The following is a 25,186-nucleotide window of genomic DNA, read 5'->3' on the forward strand; positions in this document are numbered from 1 at the left end:
TCACATGAGCTCAGGAGTTCAAGACTAGCCTGGGAAACATGGCATAACGTCTTCTCTACTAAAATTATAAAGAATTAGAATTAGCCAGGAGTGGTGGCATGTCCCTGTGGTCCAAGCTACTTGGGAGTCTGAGGAGGTGGGAGGATTGCTTGAGCCCGGGAGGCAGGGATTGGCAGTGAGCCAAGATGGTGCCACTGCATACCAGTCTGGGTGATAGAATGAGATCCTATCTTAGAAAAATAAAAAAGAATTCTGAGTTTCAGTGAACATAAAACAGCACTAAGTCAACCAATTTCCCTCTTACTGTCTCTCAGCCTAAATTTAACAAAGCCCAAACCCCATGAAGGAGCACTATGGTGTAGACAAAGATAAAGAGAGCTTAAGGAAAATATGTCTTGTGTGGCTCATGGGACAAAGAAGGGGACTGCTAACACTCAAATTATAGATGAAATTTCTCTATTTTTTCTCTCCCCTTTTCTCTGTTCTTTTATGCCTCACCTCCAAGACAACTTCATGGTGGAGGCAGTGGCAAAAACCAAAACTCCTGGCAATGGGAAACTGCAGAAACAAAATCTTTGAGGATGTGTATACTTACTCTCCCATTTGGTGCAGCTGTGGCTCCTGAGGATAGAGCCAAAGTCCATTGGTTTTGTTTTACTCTCTTGGTCCTCCACATCTTGGCTATGGAATAACCATAGAACTGTGTGACTTCCGACAATTGGACCAAAATGAGAGCTCCAAGAAAGTGAAAAGTATCAAGTTGAGAGTAGAAAGAATCTCAGGAAAGCAGCCCTATAAAGTTGTTTATAAACTTCTGGCTCATCACCCCTCATCTGAGCATGAATGAATCTCATTATAACTAACATGCCAAAAACATTAAAATCTGAACTAACAGATAGACCTCTGCCTAGGTCTCAGATGGACCACTGGTTTGGACACATGTGGGACAGATCTGAAGAGTACTGAAAATACTTCTAAAATTGAACTGATATTAGGAGTAGAGCCCATAGAAGATAAGTCAAAACTTGCAGATTGAATTAAGCCGGTCAAGTGCCTGCTAAAACCAAACTATCTACATTCCCCTTCAAGTATAAACAAGACCCAGTGATTCACAATGTAATATTCAAAATGTTCAGGATATAACAAAATCATGTGATGTATAAAGAATCATCAAAATCTCAGTAGAATAATAGATATTAGAGACCACAAACAGTAGAAGGATGGGAGGGTAGTGAGGATTGAAAAGTTACCTATTGGATACGATGTTCACCTATTCAGATGAGTACACTAAAAGCTCAGACTTTACTGCTATGCAATATATGCATGTAAGAAATCACTCATACTCCCTAAAAGTCTATACAAAAATAAAAAATATAAAGTGCTATATAAATTTTTTAAATGAATCATTAATATCTAGACCCACATAGGAAAATACAATCAACACATTTCAATACTGAGATGGCATAGGTTTTAGAATTATCTGAAAAAGACTTTAAAAAAATCTATTTTAAAAATGCATGAATAAATAATCATGGACTGTCCTGAAACAAAAGTTAAAGTACAAAGTATCAGCAAAGAAAGAGAAGATATAAATAACAAAATGAAAATTTTGGAATGGAAAAATAACTTTAAAAACTCACCGATAGATTCAATAGTAGAGTGAAAATGACAGTGTAAAGAGTCAATGAACTTGAAGGTAGATCTTATAGAAATTATCTAATCTGGACAGCAGAGAAATAAAAGATAGAAAAACAGTATAGAGTCACAGGGACTGTGAAGCCACAATAAAAAGTCCAAGAATATCATTAGGATCTCAGAAGGAGACAAAACAGAATAAGGTGCTGAAAAAGATGCTTGAAATACATAATAACTAAAAACTTCCAAAGACTGAAGATGATTCAAGAAGCTGAGTGGCCAAGTTCTGTGGCTCACATCTGTAATCCCAGCTACTTGAAAGGCTGAGGTGGGAGGATCACTTGAGGCCAAGAGTTCAACACCAGCCTAAGCAATATATACATAGTAAGACCTTGTCTCTAGAAAATGTTTTCAAAATTAGCAAGGCATTGTTGTGCATGCCAGTAGTCTCAGCTACTTTGGAAGCTGAGGTGAGAGACCACTTGAGTCCAAGGGTTTGAGGCTACAGTGAGCTATGGTCATGCCACTGTACTCCAGCCTGGGCAACAGCGTGAGATTCCGTATCTTAAAAAAGAAAAAAAAATGTTGAGTGAACCTACAATAGAATAAATCCAAAGAAATCAGTGCTCAGACATATTATAATGAAAAGGCTGACAACTGAAAATGGTGAAAATAATCTTCAAAGTCGTCAGAGAAAAAGGAAACATTACCTGTAGGAAAAACTGCATTTTTCATCTGAAAACAGTGAAGCCAGAAGTGGCACAACATTTTTCAAGCCCTGAAATAAAGGAGCTGCCAGCTCAAAATTATATATACACCAAAAATACCCTATAGAAATGAAAGTGAAATGAAGACATTCTTGGATGAAGGAAAATTAAAAGAATGTATAGCTACAGACCTACTGTAAAATAATTTCTAAAGGAAATTCTACAGATCAAATGAAAGTAAATTTGGAATATAAAAATAAGAGAGGAACAACAAAAATGATAAATGTTGGAGTAAATAGTCTTCTCAGATAGAAGACTATCCTCTCTTGAGTTCTTTAAAACATATTTGACAGTTGAGAGCAAAAAGTGTAATATTGTCTAATGGAGCTTCCAATGTATACATATGTAAGACAACTGAAGTATGCAATGGGTAAGGTAATGGGACCTACATGGAAGTAAGCTTTCTACATTCCCATTGAAGTTGTATAACATTGATTCTAAGTAGACTGTAAAAAATTAAGTACATATATTATAGTCCCTAGAGCAACCACTAAATAAATTGTAGAAAAGATATAGTTAAAATCACAATATATAATTGGTCAAATAACGCAAAAGAAGGTAGGCAAAAAGGAAGCAAAGGGAACAAAGAACAAATAATACAGTAATAGACCTAAACCTAAACATATCAATAATTTTATTAAATATAAATAATATAAACACATTCATTAAAACAGAGATAATCAAAATGAATTTTTTTAAAATGACTCATATGCTGTCTATAAGAAACTTCAGATATAATTACATAGAAGTTTAAAAGTGAAGGAATAGAACTGAGCATGGGGGCTTGTGCCTGTCCCACAAAGACGATCACTTAAGGTCAGGAGTTCAAGGCTGCATTTTGCTATAGTGCTTGTGAATAACCACTGAATTTCAGCCTGGGCAACCTTGTGAGACTCTGTCTTGGAAAAAAAAATAAGAAAGTAAAGAAATGAAAAAAGATATACCATGCAAACGCTAATCAAAAGAAACTAAAGTGGCTACATTAATATCAGACAAAATAGTCTTTAGCACAAAGAAGGACAGCAGAAGTAAAAAGAAATATTACATATTGATTGAAGAGTCAATTTATGAAAAAATGTATTTGCAAATGAATACATGCAATCCTGTGTATTTGGTTAAAAGCAGACCTTCTAAATACATGAAGCAAAAATTTTCAGAACATAAAATGCAAAATAAAAAAAATTCCACAAGTATAGTTGGAAATTTTAACACTCATCTTTAGTAACAGAAGTAGTAAACAAAAAATCAACAAAGGTATTGACCACTATCACAAACCAACTGGATCTAACTAACGTCTATGGAACACTTCACCCAACAGCATTATAATACATATTTGTTTCATCTGCACACAAAAGAGTCGCCAAGATAGATCATATCCCGAGGCATAAAACAAACCATAAAGAATTTAAAATAATTGAAATCCTATGAAGTATGGTCTTTGTCCGTAATAGAATTAAATAAAAGATTAATAATAGAAAGCTAACAAGAATGTCTCCAAACCCTTGGACATTAAACAACATACTTCTAAGTAATCCGTGGATCAAAGAGTTAGTCTCAGGAAAATTAGAAAATATTTTGAACTGGATGAAAATACAAATGCAATATATGAAAATTCACAGAACACAGATAAAGTTCTGCTTAGAGGGAAATTTACAGCATTAAATGCTTATATTACAAAAAGCCTAAAATGTCCTAAGGTATGCCATTACTACATATGACACAACTGTGGGCACAGAGAACTTCTGTAAAACTTTCAAAGAGAAAATACGAACAGATTATACGCTTATGTAAAGGAGCTGAGATCAGAATGGCATCAGATTTCTCAAGAATAAACTAAAAGTCATTGAGCAATTTGCTCTAAATTCTGAGGGAGAATGATTTACAAGCTAGGACTTTTGGAGTTGCAGCCATATTATCAATCTAAATTAAACATAAAATTAATAAGAACCGGAATGTTTAAAGTATCTAAAATGGTTTCTATGAACCATCCTAACAAAGCTCCTAGAAGTTGTAGCTAAACTAGCTGAGAGAAGAAACTAAGAATGAGAAAAAAATGGGGATCCAAATAACAGAGGAAGTAATAATAGCAGAGAGACAAGGTAATTTCCAGGATTATAAAGAAGGGGAGTATTAAAATGGCAGCAGGCCTGGCATGGTGAATCATAGTCCCACCCAGTACTTTGGGAGGTTGAGGCAGTAGGATCACTTGAGACCAGCCTGGGCAACATGGTGAAACCCCATCTGTACAAAAATACAAAAATGTGCCAGGTGTTATGGTGTGTGTTTGTGGTCTCTGCTAGTTGGGAGGCTGAGGCAGGAGGATCCTTGAGCCCCAGGAGGTCAAGGCAGCAGTGAGCCAAGATTGCGCCACTTTACTCCAACCTGGGTGACAGAGCTAGAACCTGTCTCAAAAAAAAATTTGTTTTAAAAATATAAACAGAAGGCAATAATATAGCATACCTGAAAAGCACACAATCAAGATTTAATCAGGAAGACAGTGTCTTCAAGAGAATATTTCTTCCCACTATTCCCTTAAATAAACAAACTGATACATTTGACTAAACCGAGAAGAATTTTATAGTTGTATTGGTGAATGTGGAATTATTGATAGGTAAATAGAAAACTAAGCAATTGAACAAATATAATTACATTAATTTCCAGGAAAAGCAAAGGTGTACAAGAAAGGAAATGCAACTATTGTATACAAGTGGCTTAACCCTGAATAATGCATATATAATCATGATAATATAAACTCAGAATATTTATTAAAAAATGCTATAAGTATATTAGAAGAATGGGAACAGGCACAGAAGGGGAAGTTAATTGTGAAGCAATGTCAGAATGCAAAGTTCTGAGTTTTTATCACAAGGAATTACTATATGATGTGTAAAAATGGAAAAAATAGCAGCATAATATGTTATTTAGAAATATGAAAATAAATACTAAAAAGTAGCTAGAAGAATTGAGTTGCTCCTTCCGGGGAGAGATAATCACAGAGACTATGGCAGAAGGTAGTAAGCCTGCTGTTTAACTATATTTTTAGTAATATTTCACTTTTTAAGCTATGTATATTACTTATATGATATCAATAAGAATAATGCTCAGCACTGGAATATAATTACAATTCCTTTTAATGAATAGTACCAGCAGTAGTAGTACTAGCTAATCTTTGTACAATGCCTATGAGGTGGCAGGTCCTATGCTGAGAGCTTTTTATTCATTATCTTATGTAATCTTCACAGATATCATTTGAAGTAGGTACTATTTTCCAGAAAAGAACATTAAGGCTTAGAGAGATTTTGTAAATTGTCCAAAGTTAGTATAGCTCACAAGTGGCTTTGCTAAGGTAAGAATTTTAGCCTTCTGACTACAGAGTCCTGGGTCCTAACTATATTCACATTTTATAGTTTTACCACTCTTAACTTCCTGGAGTTTTCTAGATTTGCAACAAGACAGCAGGTGTGGAAGGTCTTTAAAAAGCATGGATGAGCAAATTCTTTAAAAACTTTCTGGCTGTATGTGAGCCTCACACTTTCCTTATTTCCTGGACTCCTTGTCTCCATTGCCAAACTTAAGACTTCGCTCCGTGTCCTTCTCACCCCAACTGGGCCCCAGTGCCAAAAATAGGCAGTGTCACCAAAACTGCCATGCTTGTGTGCATGAATATGATATAGAAAGATGGTTTCTTTTGCTCTGTTACTTCTGCCTCCCAACGCTTGTCCTAAAAGCAAAAAATTGTAGGTACATATCAAAAGTCACTTTTGTAACTTACTCTTTTTGTCTTGAATTTCTATTACTGTGTTATGGCACATAATTAAACAACACAAATGATGTAAAAACTCCCTCTTGGAACTCTTTAAAGTGACAATGTAGATTTGGATGTCAGAGAGTAATTTTAGAAGGATTTTAGTAGGATAGAAAAAGAGGCTTATTCTTACATACTCCAGGGTTTTTTTAAAGAAGTAAATTTGACATTTGGGTGCATTTAAACTTCTAAAAATACCTTCTGGTGAATCAAATTTTCTTTGCCCTATTATAGCTTTTCATTGTTGGCCACTGCATTCTTGAAAGCATCCCAAATATTCAAGTCTGTTCTTCATCTCAATTCCCTGTCTGCTTATTCAAGATGAGAATCCAGGGACAGAAATAACTCAAGAAAATAGCAGAGGAAGGGTATTTATTAGCAGGAAGCTAAAGAAAGCACATTCCTGGACCAATCTCTTTTAAGTCAGCAAAAACGGAGCTCTTCTCCCTAATGCCACAGACCAAGTGTAGAGGGCAATTTAATAATAAACATTTAAAGAGACATCAAAATAACTTTTCTGTACAAATAGTAGTCTCTATGTTAACTCTGTTGATCACCATTCTCAGACACAATACTAATGTTAATATATAAATTTGGGTTGTTTCAAAAGACCGTCTCAATTAAAAAGTTTACTAAAGGCCATCATTGTTTCCAGGAATTGATATTAGTACATCAACACCATCAAAATATGGATTTAAATAGTCCTTAGAGATCATTTACCTCAATGGTTTCCAAAAGGCTTCTAAGGGCCTGAGGGAATGGGGGACATGAGAGAGAGGTTCCCAATGTCCTGCATTTCAGAGAACTCTTAGTTTCAAAGTCCCAAAGATCACCAGGAATACTTCTAATCAGTAAGGTTAGATTTCTTATTGCTGTGTCAACGGAGACTAAACACCTTGGAGAAATTGTTGGGCTTCTCTGAAAGAGGAAATGGTTGAGGGTTGGGGAGACTTATTATGAAATTGTGGCCTGTGTTCAGGTTTTTGTTTTTTTTTAGTGGGAAAGTTCAGGAGGCAAGAGTCTGTTTTCAATTAGCTGAAGCCAGAAATCTGAAGCAATTTGTTGATTGACTACCTTAATTTTTAATCTATTTCTTTTTTAAAAAAAATATTAAAATCTAAAAGGTATTTACTTTTTTAACATTAAAAAACTTGAGCAACTTTTCAGATTTTCGTGTCACTTCTTCAGTTGTAAGTGCACAGAATATTTCCAATGGTGAAAACAAACATAAATAAACAAATGCATAGCTTAACATACCTGAAAATGTTTTCCATCCTAACATGAAAATACATTCATTTCCCTCCAACCCCCACCCCAACCCCTGCCCTGCTTTGGAAATGCAGATTGAATTATTTGTTATTTATTTTTTATTGCATTTTAGGTTTTGGGGTACATGTGAAGAACATGCAAGATTGTTGCATAGGTACACACATGGCAGTGTGATTTGCTGCCTTCCTCCCCATCACCTATATCTGGCATTTCTCCCCAACTCCCCACTCCCTGCTGTCCCTCCCGTATTTCACCCCAACAGACCCCAGTGTGTGATGCTCCCCTCCCTGTGTCCATGTGTTCTCATTGTTCAACACCCACCTATGAGTGAGAACATGCGGTATTTCATTTTCTGTTCTTGTGTCAGTTTGCTGAGAATGATGGCTTCCAGGTTCATCCATGTCCCTACAAAGGACATGAACTCATCGTTTTTGATGGCTGCATAATATTCCATGGTGTATATTTGCCACATTTTCCCTGTCCAGTCTATCATCGATGGGCATTTGGGTTGGTTCCAGGTATTTGCTATTATAAACTGTGCTGCAATGAACATTCGTGTGTATGTGTCCTTATAGTAGAGTGATTTACAATCCTTTGGACGTATACCCAGTAATGGGATTGCTGGGTCAAATGGGATTTCTATTTCTAGGTCCTTGAGGATAATCGATTTTCTTTTTTCTTTTTATAATTCAGTCTCCGTAGAGACTCAAAAATTGCCAATGCTGACTATATTTCAAGTCATCATGGCGGGGTATTGGGAAAAGTTTTCAATTAGCAATAATCGTGCCTGGGATAAACCTCATTGGCTATGATACTGCCACTGCGCAAAGCTACTACCTTAATTTTTATCTAGGAGGTTGGAGGGGAAAAAATGGGGTAAAGTAATCACCGAAGAATAAGCAGTTGTTACTCATGTTAACTGAGAAAGTGGTATTTGGGCATTTTGTGATTGTCCAAAGTTTCCACTTGTATCTCTATTTGGGCATGATTATGGAGTGTGGAGTTGTCTTTCTATTGTTTTGCTTCATCACAGTCATGAGGACTCCTTTTCTGATATTGATAGTCTATAAAATCCTTACATCCAACAAAGGAACACCATGCCCTAGTTGGAAGCAACTACACCAGCTACTAGCTGTCAGCTGTCAGCTGTCAAGATTGCCTTTTGTTTTTTTAAAACAGCTTTACTGAGGTATAATTGACATGCAAACTGCACATACTTAATGTGTGCAGTTTGATAAATGCTGACATATATACACCCTTGAAACCATCACCACAATCAAGATAGTGAATATATCCATGGCCTCCAAGAACTTCTTGGTGTCTTTTTGTAATTTCTCTGCTGCCCCTTGTCTCTCCAAGCATCCTGAAGCAACCATGGATCTAATTTCTATTACTATAAAATAATTTTTGTTTTCTGGAGTTTTATAAGTTGAATCATACAATATATAATCTCTTTTTTTGGTCGCCCTTCACTAAGCATAGTTATTTTGAGAGTCACTCATGTGTTTATCAATAACAAATCCCTTTTTATTAGTTAATAGTATTTCATTGTATGGACATACTACAAATTATTTATCCATTCATCCATTGCTGAATGTTTTTGTTGTCTCCAGTTTTTGGCTATTACAAATAAAGCAGCTATGACTATTCTTGTAGAGGCTTTGTATTAACATATGCTTCCATTTCTTGTGAGTAAGTACCTAGTGACATGGGAGTGGGGCAGGGAGGTGCTGGGAGGAGAAAGGCGTCGTCCCTGGTGAGGGCTCTACTCTTGGGCCTATACGCATGGACCTAGGTGAGAACAGGCACTCCTGTTTTCATGCCCAAATATTGCATTTCCCAAGACTACCCTGGCCCGCCATGCCCCCATATTGTGCCTATAAAAAACCCTGAGACCCTAGTGGGCAGAGACACAAGCAGCTGGGCATGGAGGGGAACACACTGGCAGAAGAACATGCAAGTGACTGGATGTCGAGAGGAACATACCAGCAGAAGAGCATAGTGGCAGATAGCTGAAGACGCCAGCAGGCCATCAACTGGCAGAATGATACGGAGTTTGGCAGGGGCAGTCGGAAGACAGCCTGGCTGCTGAACCGCTCAAATCCAGGGGATTATTACCCTCCCACTCCATCCCCTTTCTGGCCTCCCCATCTACCTTGCTGAGAGCTATTACTCAATTAAAAAAACTTACACTCATTCTCCAAGTCCATGTGAGATCTGATGCCCATGTGTGATCTGATTCTTCCAGTATACCAAGGCAAGAACTCAAGGATACAGAAAGCCCTCTGTCCTTGCAATAACGTAGAGGGGCTAACTGAGCTTACACAAGCTGCCTACAGATGGCAGAACTAAAAGAGCACATGGTAGCACATGCCCATTAGGGCCTCAGGAGCTGTAAGCATTTACCCCTAGACACTGCCGTGAGGTGGGAGCCCCAAAGCCTGTCTGTCTGCATGCTCCCTCTAGACGTTTGAGCAGCCGGGCACCAAAGAAGTGAACCACACTCCCATCACACACGCCTTGCAAGGGGGACAAGGGAACTTTTCCCATTTCAGTAGGAGTAGAATGGTTGGATCTTATAGTAGATGTATGTAGAAATTTTCATGAAACTGCTGGGCTGCTTTATCTTTTTCAATTTTTTAAGCTTTGTGTAAAGTGTCAAGTGCCTTAAAAGAAAAAGTTCCAGTATTTGAGGGAGATGATATTTGAAAACCACCCTTCCAGTTAATCGATTTCATTTATAGATGAAGTAACTAAGACCACAAATAATATGTAAATGCTAATAAGTAGATACCAGAATCAGCATGAAATCCCTGGTCTTTTAGTTTCGATTTCCTACTATGGCTCCAGGATTACTACCTTTCACTCTATGGAAAAGAAGAAAACCAACAATAAAATCAGAGTAATTATGTTTATGTTCCAGGTGGCTTCGTAGTACTATCTCTATGTTATGCTTTATTTTATTTCAAAATGTCTCTCTTTCCATTATCTTCATCATTTTCCTAGGTTGGATCTCCATCACCTTGTGTCTAGATTTTTGTAATATCACTCTTCCCTGGCTCGATGCATATTTCATATCTCTCTATATAATTATGATGAATTAATTTCCTGTCACTAGTATCCTATTCAATTTTCTATTGAATTTGATCTCCTCTATCCAGTTTTGAACATTATCTTTTACCTGAAATCAGTAATCATGCCACTCTTGGACTTATTTACACTCTATGCTCATTGATCTCCCCATTGTCCTAAAACAGGGGTCCTCAAGCCCTAGCCATGGACTGGTATGACTCCCTAGCCTGCTAGGAACCTGGCCACACAGCAGGAGGTGAGCAGTTGAGCTTGAGTGAGCATTATCGCTTGAGCTCCACCTCCTGTCAGATCAGTGGTGGCATTAGATTCTCATAGGAGTATGAACTCTATGGTGAAGTGCACATGTGAAATATCTAGATTACATCCTCCTTATAAGAATCTGATGCCTGATAAGCTGAGGTGGAACAGTTTTATTTCAAAACCATCCCTGGCCCACATCCCTGGTCTGTGGAAAAACTGTCTTCCACAAAACCAGTCCCTGGTGCTAAAAAGGTTAAGGACTGCTACCCTAAAACATCTTATACTAATTGCTATATCTTTTATTTTATTCATTATTGGAAATGATTCTAAAATATTTGTAGCCATAAAGCTAAATAGAAAATTGTCAAACAATAATGAATTAAAAGTTAAAGAACCCCCAAGATTAAAAATATTAATATGATCAAGAATGTTTCCCTAAAACTAAATTGATTATGTTGATTTTGATGAAAATGTTTTATTATTTTTGTTTAGTTAATTGTTTTCTTTTTTTTTATTGGATTTTAGGTTTTGGGGTACATGAGCAGAGCATGCAAGACAGTTGCGTAGGTACACACATGGCAGTGTGCTCTGCTTTTCTTCTCCCCTTCACCCACGTTTGGCATTTCTCCCCAGGCTATCCCTCCCCACCTCCCCCTCCCACTGGCCCTCCCCTTTTCCCCCCAATAGACCCCAGTGTTTAGCACTCCCCTTTCTGTGTCCATGTGTTCTCATTTTTCATCACCCACCTATGAGTGAGAATATGCGGTGTTTCATCTTCTGTTCTTGTGTCAGTTTGCTGAGGATGATGTTCTCCAGATTCATCCATGTCCCTACAAACGACACAAACTCATCATTTCTGATTGCTGCATAATATTCCATGGTGTATATGTGCCACATTTTTCCAATCCAGTCTATTATCAATGGGCATTTGGGTTGATTCCAGGTCTTTGCTATTGTAAACAGTGCTGCAATGAACATTCGTGTACATGTGTCCTTATAGTAGAACGATTTATAGTCTTTTGGATATATACCCAGTAATGGGATTGCTGGGTCAAATGGAATTTCTGCTCATCGTCACTGGTCATCAGAGAGATGCAAATCAAAACCACATTGAGATACCATCTCACGCCAGTTAGAATGGTGATCATTAAAAAATCTGGAGACAACAGATGCTGGAGAGGATGTGGAGAAAAAGGAACACTTTTACACTGTTGGTGGGAGTGTAAATTAGTTCAACCATTGTGGAAGACAGTGTGGCGATTCCTAGTTAATTGTTTTCATATTGAGGATGGGCCATCATTTCTCATTGCCATTTTTACTAATGAAACATTTTACTTTAAAAACTGATCTAATTTTAAATTACAAATACTTTTCTTTGATGATACAGTCAATTTAACATTGTACTGCACCATTCAATACTGAAACAGTAAAAATCTATTTTTGCAGATCTACTACTTACTATTTTTCTCTTTCTTACATATAAAAATAATTATACAATGAATTCATTGTCCTAAATGATTGACTATCTCTTTTAGTTGATAAGACTTATACTCAAAGAGCTATTTGATGACTCAGTTGTCTATTTAAACCACTGAACAAAGTCCTTCATGTAGCATGCACTAATGTGTTCAGCCTTTTCTTGTGAATAAGATTATAAACAACTTTGAGTCCTGGTACTCTTTGGCAGTACTTGGTGATAAAGCAGTCAACCAGACAGATCAAGATTAAGTCTCTTTCTACATTTTGAGATTTCCATTGAATTGATATTTTCAAGTTGTTAAAAAAATTTTTACTCTTTAATACCCAAGAATGTGTCTAAGGAACAATACATGTCTGGAAATCATAGAATGTAACATGCATACCAGGTATTACATTATATAATATGGTTGAGAAACAGAGGTATTTTGTTAAAATTACCTCACTGTTTATTTCATAGAAGAAGAAAAAAAAAACAGAACAAAGAAAATTATGGCAGACAATAGGCAAATAGGAAAAGGCTTCCTGTACTCCCAGGACTTTCTATCTAGTCCTGTTACTGGGTGGTTAGCAAGTACATTTAAACATATGATAAATTTATTTTTCCATTTATCAAACAGCCATTTGCATTCTTTGTAAGTGCCTGGAATGCAAAGGTATATGCTTATGTGATTTTAAAGGTTCTCTTTGCTTTCTCTGCAGATAATAACATCCCTCATGCTCAGCAGTCCTTGGTAATGTGATTCTGGGTTCCAAGCAACAAATGAGAGGCTGAAAAATCTTTGGAGATTATGCTATTTATATAATTACAGATGAAGTCACCCATCTAATAATTAAAATGAGGCTCTAAGGCAGAGTAGAGTATCTAAGGGATAGATACTAGAGAAACAAGAGGTATATTAAAAGTAACTAGAGAAACAGGAGGTATATTAAAAGAAAATGTGAAACACCTCCAAAGAAAGAAAAAATTAAAAAAAGAGATAAAATAGCAACCTAAGAGCCAGGTGACTATTCTCTTTTGGAGCCAGTGGAAATACTCCACTTAGTTCGAGCAATATAAATTTTAGTATTTTTTAGTTATTATCTTTGATATAATGTACTCATTTGGGAACACTAATTATAGAGTTTTTATTGGTAAATATTCAATAATAAAGTTCATAGCATTAAATTAAATTTCGTTGAGACTAAATGAGTGGTGGTTTATATTACCACTATGGGGACATGTTTTATGGTTTAGTATCTTCACAATTTTTAAAACTTAGTTCTGTGTTATTCAGATCTCACCAATTTTTCCATTAGTGTCTTTTGTTATGGGATACAATCCAGGATACTACATTTAGTTTAATTGTCATGTGTCCTTGGTCTCTTCTGCTCTATAATGGTTTTAAAGTCTTAAAAAAATAGTTTTTTACTTTGAGAGTTTTAAGGACTAGTGGTCAGCTATTTTGTAAACTCTCCCTTAATTTGGGTTTGTCTCATGTTCTGTCCATGATTAACTAGGATTACCAGTTTGGGAGGAAAGATCTTAGAGATACAAACTGCTCTTCTCATCATATCATAAGAGGGAGTTTATTTATTCAATCACTTATTCAATATAGACTCATTTAATTGGTAGTTTGAGTTAATTTTCACATAAAGCATGAAATATATGTCAATGTTTTGTTTTGTTTTTTTTGCAATGGTCCTCTATATCAGCTGTCTCCAACCTTTTTTGGCACCAGGGACTGGTTTTGTGGGAGGCAACTTTTCCACGAACTGTGGGGGCAGAGGGATGGATGGTTTCAGGATGGAAATGGTTCCACCTCAGATCATCAGGTACCAGTCCATGGCATGGGGTTTGGGGACCCTTGCTCTATACGGACCATTGTGGAGAAGATAATTATTCCTCCATTCAATTGCTTTTACACTTTTGTCAAAAATCAACTTCAGTCTGGATAAGGTCACATAGATCCATTTTTTTCTTCCTCATCCCCATTAAATGCAATTATAAGTCCTGATAATAATGCAAGAAGCAACTAAGAAAGAGCTCTGAAAGGTGGTAAGAAGAAGGAAAACTGGTTTGCAACCCCAAGGCTGGAGAAACAACACAGTAGCAGGACATCATATGTTCTTACATCCAATAGAAGAATTTCATCCAGATCCAGAATTTTCCAATCTCCAACTTAAGAAAATAAGGCAGCCCTGTATTGAATGGAGGTCCTTCTAACACTAAGTGAGCACAGAACCACTTGCAAGGAGGTTTGGTGAGAGGCCTGTTAATAAGCAGTCAGGGGAAATATTATCTTTTCCCACCAGGACTAAGATTCCTCTTTCCCACTGAGAGATACCAAGGAAGAATTAGCAAAAGAGATCTTGCCACAACACATGGCCAGATTTTAAAAGCTTCTTTGTCCTGTTAGAACTCAGATTCCCCACACTGGCTCAGAGACACTGAATGGGCAAAAGGGGCATTAGCAAAAGGGACTCAATTGCAACAAATGCCCAGCCAGAAAAGACTCATTGTTTCTGTTGCCTAAGAATCCCTTCCCCACAGAGAAACACAAGACAGCCCAAACTGAAGAAACTCCTTCTACCTCTTCAGGCAGCACCAACAGTAACCATTACAAGCCTCAGCAGCACCAGATAAAGCAAGGCAACCAAAGTAACTCTGCAAAGGCTCCAAAAATTAAACTGTCATTGGAAGACAGCCCACAAAAGTAGGGCAGGTCCTGCATACAAAATCTAAAAAGAGTGACTGTCTGCTGAAGTGATGGATTTAAATGGGATTCAGACTCTGCTAGTATGCTACAAAAATGTTTTGGATACAATTGAAAATTACTAATTATGAACAAATACCAACACTGAAATAAATCAGTCAAGAAAATGGTTCAGCAATTAAAATTTATCTCAAAATAAATGAAAACTAGCAAATCTGAACAAATAAATAAAAGTTATAAAAAGGAACTAAGTGGAAATTATGGGCCAGGAGTGGTGGCTCATGCCTGTAACCCTAGCACTTTGGGAGGCCAAGATGGGTGGATTGCGTGAGATCAGTAGTTTGAGACCAGCCTGGGAAACACAGTGAAACCCCATCTCTACTAAAATACAAAAAATTAGCCAGGTGTGGTGACGTGAGCCTGTAGTCCCAGCTACTAAGGAGGCTGAGGCAGAGGAACTGCTTGAACCTGGGAGGTAGATGTTGCAGTGACCTGAGATCGTACCACTGCACTCCAGCCTGGGCAACAGAGGGAGATTCTGTCAGAGAGAGAGAATAGGTGGGACTTAAAGAATATTTGAAGAAATTAGGCTGAAAACTTTTTCTCAATTTGGAAAAGATACAAACCTACAGATTCAAGAAACTGAGTGAACCACAAAAAGATCAACACAAAGAAATCCATGCCAAGACATAGCAATTAAAGTTCTGAAAATTCAGGTTCAATTGTAATTATGGGTTCATGTATTTCTTCTTTTAGCACATCAGTATTTTCGTCATATATTATGAGACTTTACTTTTTGTTGCATACATATTTAGGATTGTTCTATCTTCTTCATCATTTGGTCCTTTTGTCACTATGAAATATCTCTCTGTCTCTGGTAATTTTATTTGCTCTGAAGTATGCTTCATTATATATAAATATAGTCACTCTTATTCCACTTTTTTAAAGGCTAGAATGTCTTTTATCATCCTTTTACTTTAAACTTACCAATATAGTATACTTTGAAGTGAGTTTCTTATAAACAGCATATATGTTTGTTTTTAAATCCACTATGCCGATCCCTATCTTTAGATTGATGTATTTATGCTAGTTATACTTAACGCAATTATTGATATAACGTTTAAGTGCGCCATTTTGGTATTTGATTTCTGTTTGTTTCCTGCGGTTTTGTTTCTCTTTTCTTTTTAAACTGTCAAGTTTTTGAAATTCCATCTTGATTTATTTTTAAAAATTTATTTAAAATGTATCTCTTTGAATAGTTTTGGGAGTTTTTTTCTGGGTATTCCAGTATACCCATGTACCTCATCACAGTCCACTATAAACATTTTATGACCTTGAGTTAAATTTGGAAATTTTGCTTCTATTTAGGTCCCTTTTCCTTTCTCAATTTTAATTTACTTTTCTTCTTTTTTTTCTTTAATATTAGGGCAGTAGTCTGCCACCTTTCTCAGTCTTAAGCATTACCTTGAGTATCAGATGGTGTTTTAATTATTTGATTCAATCATCAAATATGATATATAAAATTCATTAGGAATTGATAAAACTCTTGGAATACTCTTAGTCTGTAAGGGCTGCTATATCAAAATAGCATAAACTTGGTAGCTTATAAACAGCAAAATTTTTTTCTCATAGTTCTAGAAACTAGAAAGTTCAAGATTTAAATTCAGGCAGATTCGGTTTAGTGAGGGTCTATTCCTCCTCATAGATGGTGCCCTCTTGCTACATCCTTGAATAGCTCCCTTGGGCCTCTTTTATAAGGGCACTAATCCCATTCATAGAGGTAGAGCCCTCATGACCTAATCACCTCCAAAATGTCCCAGCTCTTTTTTTTAAAGTGACACATAATAAATGCACATATTAATGAGGTACATGTGTAATCAGGGTAATTAGTATATCAACTCAAACATTTGTCATTTCTTTGTGTTGGAAACATTCCAAATCTTCTCTTCTTGCTATTTTGAAATATACAGTAAACTGTTCTTTTCTATTTTTACCCTACTGTGCTATCAAATATTAGAATGCATTCCTTATATCTAACTAGTTTAGTACCCATTAATCAAAATCTCTTTATGGCCCTCTATCCACTATACTTTTCAGCCTCTGGTAACCATCATTCTACTCTCTACCTTCATGAGACAAACATTTTTAGTTCCCACATATATGAGAACATGTGATATTTCTGTTTCTGTGCCTGGATTATTTCAGTTAATATAATGTCCTCCAATTTGTTGCTGCAAATGATAGCATTGAGTTCTTTTTTCTTTTGGTGGAATAATAGGCCATTGTGTATATATATACCACACCTTCTTTATGCATTCAACTGTTAATGGATGCTAGGTTTGCTTCCATATGTTGGCCATGTGGATAGTGCTGCAATAAATGTAGGAGTGAAAATGTCTCTTCAACATGCTTATTTCCTTTTTTGCATATCTATGTACCAGCAGGATTACATATGCTAACATATGTTAGATCAATTGTTAGTTTTTTTTTTTTTAGGAACCTCCATACTCTTTTCCACAGTGGCTATATAATTCATATTCACACCAATGGTGTACTAGCATTCCCCTTTCCCCAAATTCTTGCTAGCATTTGATACTTTTTGTCTTTTTGGTATCAGCCATTTTAACTAGGGTGAGATGATATCTCACTGTGGTTTTAATTTGCAGTTCCCTGATAATTAGTGATGTTTAGCATTTTTATATACACCTCTTGGCCATTAGTATGTCTTCTTTTGTGAAATGTCTATTCAGATCATGTGCCTGTCTTTTAATCAGATTATTTTTTGTTTTTGTTGTTGTTTTTCTAGAAAGCTGTTTGAATTCCTTATATATTCTGGTTATTAAATCCTTGTCAGATGTATAGCTTGCAAATATTTTTTCACATTCCATAGGCTGTCTCTTCACTCTGTTGAATGCCTCCTTTGCTATGCAGAGCATTTTAGTTTGATATAATACCATTTGTCTATTTTGCTTTTGCTGCCTGTGCTTTGAGGTCTTACCTTCAAACTTACTACCCAGACCAATGAATGTCCTGAAGAATTTACTTAATGTTTTCTTATACTAGGTTCATATTTTCTTATCTGCTAATTAACTCTAATTCATTTTGCTTTGATTTTTGTATATGGTGAGAGATAGGGTTCTAGTTTTATTTTTCTGTATGTGAATATCCAGTTTCTCCAGCACCAGTTGTTGAAAAGACCATACTTTACTTAATGTTCTTGGTTCCTTTACTGAAAATGAGTTTTTCTATAAAAGTTTGGATTTATTTCTGGGTTCTTTATTCTGTTCCATTAGTCAGTGTGTCTGTTTTTATGCCAGTATTATGGTGTTTTGGTTACTATAGCCTTGTAGTATGTTTTAAAGTCAGGTAATTGTGAGGCCTCCAGCTTTATTGTACCAGTCTTTCACTTCTTTGGTTGTTTATTCCTAGGTATCTTCTTTTATTTGTTACTATAGTATATAGAATTATTTTCTTGATGTTTTTTCAGATTGTTGACTGTTGGCATATAAAAATGCTACTGATTTTTCTATGTAGGTTTGTACCCTGTAACTTTACTGATTTTTCTGTGTTGGTTTGTACCCTGTAACTTTACTGAATTTGTTTATTAGTTCTAATTGTTATTTGCTGGAGTCGTTAGGGTTTTCCAAATATAGCATCATATCATTTGCAAACAAGGATAATTTGACTTCTTCCTTTACAGTTTGCATGCCCTTTGTTTCTTTCTCTTGTCTGGTTGCTCTAGCTGGGACTTCCACTACTATGTTGAATAATAGTGATGAAAGTGGGCACCCTTGTCATGTTCCAGATCATAAAGACTTTCAGTTTTTTGCTCTTCAGTGTGATACTAGCTGTGGATCTGTCATATGTGACTTTTATTGAAGTATGTTCCTTGTATGCAGAGGGTTTTGAGGATTTGATGTTAAATTTTATCATATGATTTTTCAATATCAATAAGTGATCATATGGCTTTTTTCCTTCAATCTGTTGATATGATGTATCACCTTGATTTATTTGCTTATGTTCAACCATTATTGTATTCCTGGGATAAATCCCACTTGGTCATAATGAATAATCATTTTAATGTGTTGTTGAATTTGGTTTCCTAGTATTTTGTTGAGGATTTTTGCATCAATATTCATCAGATATATTGGCCTGTAGCTTTTCTTTTTTGATATGTCTTTGGTCTTGGTTTCAGGATAATACTGGCCTTGTAGAATGAGTTTGGAAGTGTTCCCTCTTCCTCTGCTTTTTGGAATAGTTTGAGTAGAATTGGTATTAGTTCTTCTTTAATGTTTGGTAGAATTCAACAGTGAAGCCATTGGGTCCTAGGCTTTTCTTTACAGGGAGACTTTTTATTAAGGCTTTGGTTTTATTGGTTGTTATTGACCTGTTCAAGTTCTGAACTTCTTCATGGTTCAACCTTGGCAGGTTATGTATATCTAGGAATTTATTCATTTCTTCTAGATTCTCCAATTTATTGACATATAGTTACTCATAGTAACCACTATGAGGGTGGAGGTGAGGAGGAGGGTGAGGGTTGAAAAACTACTTCTCAGGTACTATGCTCACTACCTGGGTCATCAAATCATTTGTATACCAAACCCCAGAGACACAAAATTTACCCATGTAACAAATCTGCATATGTACCTCTGAACCTAAAAGTTGAAGAAAAGTAAATGAAGGCCGGGTGCGGTGGCTCACGCCTATAATCCCAGCACTTTGAGAGGCCAAGGTGGGTGGATCATGAGGTCAAGAGATCGAGACCATCCTGGTCAACATGGTGAAATCTCGTCTCTACTAAAAATACAAAAATTAGCTGGGCATGGTGGTGCGTGCCTGTAGTCCCAGCTACTCAGACGCTGAGGCAGGAGAATCGCTTGAACCCAGTAGGCGGAGGTTGCAGTGAGCCGAGATCGTGCCATTGCACTCCAGCCTGGGTAACAAGAGCGAAACTCCGTCTCAAAAAAAATATTAATGAAAATGGAAATTGCCTAAGCATTTTATTAGAGATGAAAATTATTTTTCAGAAGATTTTGACATGTATTAGGTTAAAATATTTTTTCTTAGACCAAGTCTGTTTCATTTTTTCTTTCTCAGATCCTACTTTTGAAGGAAACAATCATAAAGGTTCTGATTTGGTTAGAAAAATATCTGAATATGTTTTTGTGCTAAATTTATTAATTGAATTTCTTGCTTAGTCAAATTTTATATTTATTACAGACAGCAGAAATGGAAGCTAGGCTGAATTAACACAAAACAGCCCTCTCTATAAACAAAGCTGGGAAATATATGTATGTATGCTAACCCATGTATATATGCTTATCTACCTTTCTGTATCTATATGTATATTAAATATGAATTCATACTGATGTCTCCAACTCTAATCTAGCAACACAAAGTGTATTCTGGTCCTCTCCTTTTGCTTATTTATAATTTATTTCCATGACACTGAGAATTCTGGCTCTTATTATCTACTATAAGGGTCAGTAAACTTTTCATGTAAAGGGATAGTTTTTCCTGTGAAAGACAGTAAGTATTTTAGGCTTTGCAGGCCATAATGTCTCTATCACAACTCCTCAGCTTTGAATTTTTAAATAATTTTTATGTGTTATAAAGTATAATTCTTCTATTGATTTTTTTAGCCATTTAATAATGAAAAAAAAAAAAGGTTCTTTGTGGGCCATACAAAAATAAGCTAAATTTGGTCCACAGTTCATGGTATGCCAATTCCTGTTCTATGGTATACTTATTTGTTCACTGCAGTATTTACACAATTTCAGAATTGCTAATCCATATCCCAGGATAGACAAGTTTACCCACTAAAGCACAGTGTTTGTGTACAGTACTTTTTGCCTTTATCCTTAGAGTCAAAACACAATGTTCCAAAGTTATTAAGTCTGCTCCTTTCTTCCTCATATGCATCAATATAATAATGTTATGGGGCACAGGACTACCCCAAAATGTGGCACCTTGGCATCTAAGAAAATAGCAGGAGCAGGAAGGTCTCTCAAACCTTCCCTTGTCCTTGTCCTCTGAGGAAGGCTATAAAACCTAGGAAGGATTTTCTGAGCTGCCCCTGAAGCAGGTCATAAGGCCAACATTCCAAAGGTGCCCTTTCTTATCTTCAGAGATAAGGAAAGGAACATTCTTATCTCTGAAGACACAAAGACACAGAGAAGACTCTCTCACATGAGAGCAAGTCTGCACTTGTTCACTTAGCCATTTCTCGTAGTGTTGGAGGCTAAGCCACATTTTTTTGCCTGTGGTATTTTGGTAGAGCAGCTATTTTCTATTAATAGATATTTTCTATTTATCTATCTATATTGCCCCTCTCCTGGTTCTTAGGCTATAGGAAGTAGGATTTCTTGGGGTTTTTCCCCCCTTGGTCTTTGCCCATTGATGTTTCTCAGTTGCTGGCTTCTCCAGTGCCCAGTTTGGGAAATATGTATCTCTCTCTCACACACACACACTCTTCGCCACTGTGATCCTTTGATCCTGAAATTGCTAGCTTGTCTGACTTCTTTCCATCTTTCAGAGTGTTCTTGGTGATTTTTTTTCAATAAAATTTCCAGGGGTTTTAGTTGTACTTAGAGGAATAGAGAAAAATAGATCTCCTCTATCTTCCCAGAAGTGAACATCTAAATGAACACATTTTATGTTTCATTTTTTTCTCCTTTGTTAGCTCATTTTCTCTGTTTTGGTTATTTTAGTGTGTGATTTAGAGCTTTTAGTGTTGTCTAGTTTTTCTGTCTACCTTCAATTGATGTCATACCATTTAATTTATACTATAAGAACCTTATAGTAATATACATCTATTTCTTCCCTGCTGACTTGGTACCTAGGTTTTCATACATTTTGCTTTAATTTATGCTATAAATCTCAGGCTACATTTTTATTATATTTTTAAAAGAGTAAATTATCTTTTAAAGAGATTTAAATAATGAGAAAAAGTTGTTACATGTTTACCCATGTAGTTACCATTCTGATGATTCTTCATCTTTGGTGAAGATCAATATTTACATCTTCCCCAAGACTTGTTATTATCTGTCTTTTTTTATTATAGCCATGCTAGTAGGTATAAAGTAGTATCTCATTGTGGTTTTGATTTGCATTTCCCTAATGGCTAATAATGTTAAGTATCTTTTCATGTGTTTTTTGGCCATTTGTATATCTTTTCAGAAAACTATTGGTTCATATAATTTGTCTATTTTTCCATTGAGTTATTTATCTTTTTATCATTGAATGGTAAGTATCCTGAAAACAAATCCATTATCAAATATATGATTTGAAAATATTTCCTCCTATTTGTGGTTGCCTTTTCATTTTCTTCATAGTATTCTTTGAGGCACAAAAATTTGACCTTTCGATGATGTCCATTTTATCTGTGTTTTCTTTTGTTGCTTGTACTTTTGTTTTCAAGTCTAAAAACTTTTTGCCTAACCTAAGGTCACAAAGATTTGCGCCTATATTTTCTTCAAAAAGTTGTATAGTTTTAATTTAGGTCTAAGATCAGATTTGTTTAATTTTTTTGTATGGATTTAGGAGAGTGTTCTTCCTGCATTTGTGTGTGAATATTCAATTATCCCATTTATTCAAAAACTATTTTCCCCTATTGCCTTATATTGGCATCTTTTGACCATAAATATAAGAGTTTATTTCTGGGCCCTTAATTCTATTTAGCTTATTTATATGTCTGTCTTTTGGTCAATACCATGCTGTCTTGATTACTGCAGTTTTGTGGTGCATTTTGAAATCAGAAAGTGTGAATTCTCCAAATTTGTTTTTATTTGTCAAGAATTTTTTTTAGCTATGCTGGGTCCTGTGAATTTCCTCATTGATTTTTAGAATCAGCTCTTCAATTTCAGCAAAGAAGCCTGGTGGAATTTTGCTAGTAATTGTATGGATCTGTAATAGATTTGAGAAGTATGTCTACATTAATAATATTAAGTCTTTTTATTCATGAACATAGATCTTTTTCATTTATTTAGGTCCTCACTAACTGCTTTTAACAATATTTTGTAGTTTTTGGAATACAAGTTTTACACTTCTTTTGTTAAATTTATTCCTAAGCACATTGTTCTTTTGGGTCCTATTGTAATGGGAATACAACCTTCTTTTCCTTCTTTGTATGACTTGTCCTTTTTTTAGTGGATGTCATAAATTGTTAATTTTACCTTGCTGGGTGCTGAATATCTTTGTATTCCTATAAATCTTCTTGGAAACTTTTCTCTGCACAGAGTTAATTTACTTGGAAACAGTTTGGTCATATCATGTTCTGCTTTCAGATTTGTTAGGTGGATCTGGAACACTAGTTAGTTTAGGACTACCATCCACTATTAAGATTAGACCCTTCTGTGTACTGTATGTAAACCCCCATGAATCCTATTATTTATTCGTTTATTTGCTTATTTATTTATTAGTAAAGATAGGGTCTTGCTATGTTGCCCAGTCTGGCCTTGAACTGCTGGCCTCAAGCAATCTTCCCACCTCCACCTCCCCAAATCGATGGGGTTATAGGAATGAGCCACGGCACCCAGTTTAAATCCTATGAATCTTGAGGTACAGCACTATTTCTGGCTCTTTGAGAGTACTTTTTTCTCTAATCCTTTCAGTTGATTCTTTCTCCATCCTCAGGTAATTTTCTCACACACACACTAATTGATACTCAGTTCCTGGAATTCTTTTCCTAGAGTTCTCTTACAGCCCTATCCTTTCTGGCACTCTGTCCTACCAACTCTAGGCTACTTGGTTCTCTCTAGATTCTCAGCTTTCTTAAATTCAGTGCATCTGTGGATTCTTCCTGATCCCTCTCTTTGTGTCATGGCCTACAAATGCTCTGAAGGTAATTATAGTGCTCAATTCATTTGTCTCCCTTCTTTCAGGGTCCCTGTCTTTCACCTTCTCAGACTAATGTAAAGTTGTCCCTGGATTAGTTCCATGACCCACCATGGATAATAAAATCTACAAATGTTTGAGCCTCTACTATGAAATGGCATGGTATTCAAACATCACCTATGCATATCCTTCTGTATACTTTAAATCATCTCTAGATTGCTTTTTGGTTGTATCATTCTAAATTTGAGATCTGAACTCATAGGAAAGTGATATAATAGATTTCAGTTGGGAGTATAATGTGAGGATAAGAAACTTCTAGGGCATAGCAACACCATATAGCAACCATAACAGAATTGTTTCACAATAAGCATTCGGGAATTTAGTTTTTTATGTCACTCTGCTTAGAGTTGTCTCTAGTCATAGAATTCCCAGAAGTTGACAGAAACATAAAAATTAACAGACTCTTTTGAGAATGCAAAGTCAGGGTGGGTGAAGCAAAAATCATTTGCCATCTGGGTAATATATGCTGAAAGCAAATAATAACTTTATTGTCTCACATTTACAACAGTCATTACTCTAAAAACCCTTTTATTTTTCCTTCTGAGCTACCAGTGTCTTTTCTCACTCAAACATAAAATTTGTTAATAAAAAAATACATATGCAATCACACTAAAAATGACAGATAATAAATTAAGTTGAAAATTTAAGCTGTAGCTGTTAATTTTTCCAAACATATAAGAAAGTGATTTTTTTCTGTAGTGTCAACTGTATTTAAATATAAATGAGAATACCTAAGTGAAAATTACTGTTTGGTGAGCAATTGCTTTCGTTCTTTTCATCTTCATTCACTTCAATTTATTTAACAATTTTCCAGATAACCTAAGATTATTTATTAATGACACCAATATAATACTTATAAAAGACTTTATAATTGCTGGCCAGGTGTGGTGGCTCACACCTATAATCCCAGCAATTTGGGAGGCCAAGGCAGGTGGATCACCTGAGGTCAGGAGTTTGAGACCAGCTTGGCCAACATGGCAAAATCTTGTCTCTACTAAAAATACAAAATTTAGCCAAGTGTGGTAGCACATGCCTGTAGTCTTAGCTACTTGGGAGGCCAAGGCAGGAGAACTGCTTGAACTCTGGAGGCGGAAGTTGAAGCAAGCTGAGATTGTGCTACTGCACTCCAGCCTGGGTGACAGAGAGAGAACTCTGTCTCTAAATAAATAATAATTTCAAGATCCTTAACTAGCTGTAAGTTAATTAAATAACAGTATAGTCACTGTTTGTATTAAAAAATAACTTAACAAAAAATTATAGCACCCTGAAATTTCACCTGGTGCAAGTTAAGTAATTCTTGGGTTCACATA

At 35.8% G+C, this 25,186-nt stretch overlaps 1 non-coding gene across 1 annotated transcript; it reads right to left on the reverse strand.

Annotated features, from left to right (window-relative positions):
- Positions 1-8,169: 8,169 nt before the first annotated feature.
- LOC118150698 (U4 spliceosomal RNA) lies at positions 8,170-8,308 on the reverse strand. The gene has a single exon (XR_004738855.1). It is a non-coding gene; the product is annotated as a U4 spliceosomal RNA (small nuclear RNA).
- Between the last annotated feature and the right edge of the window lie 16,878 nt (positions 8,309-25,186).

The sequence above is a fragment of the Callithrix jacchus genome, chromosome X, assembly GCF_049354715.1.
Source record: "Callithrix jacchus isolate 240 chromosome X, calJac240_pri, whole genome shotgun sequence".
In the NCBI taxonomy this organism is placed as follows: domain Eukaryota; kingdom Metazoa; phylum Chordata; class Mammalia; order Primates; family Cebidae; genus Callithrix; species Callithrix jacchus.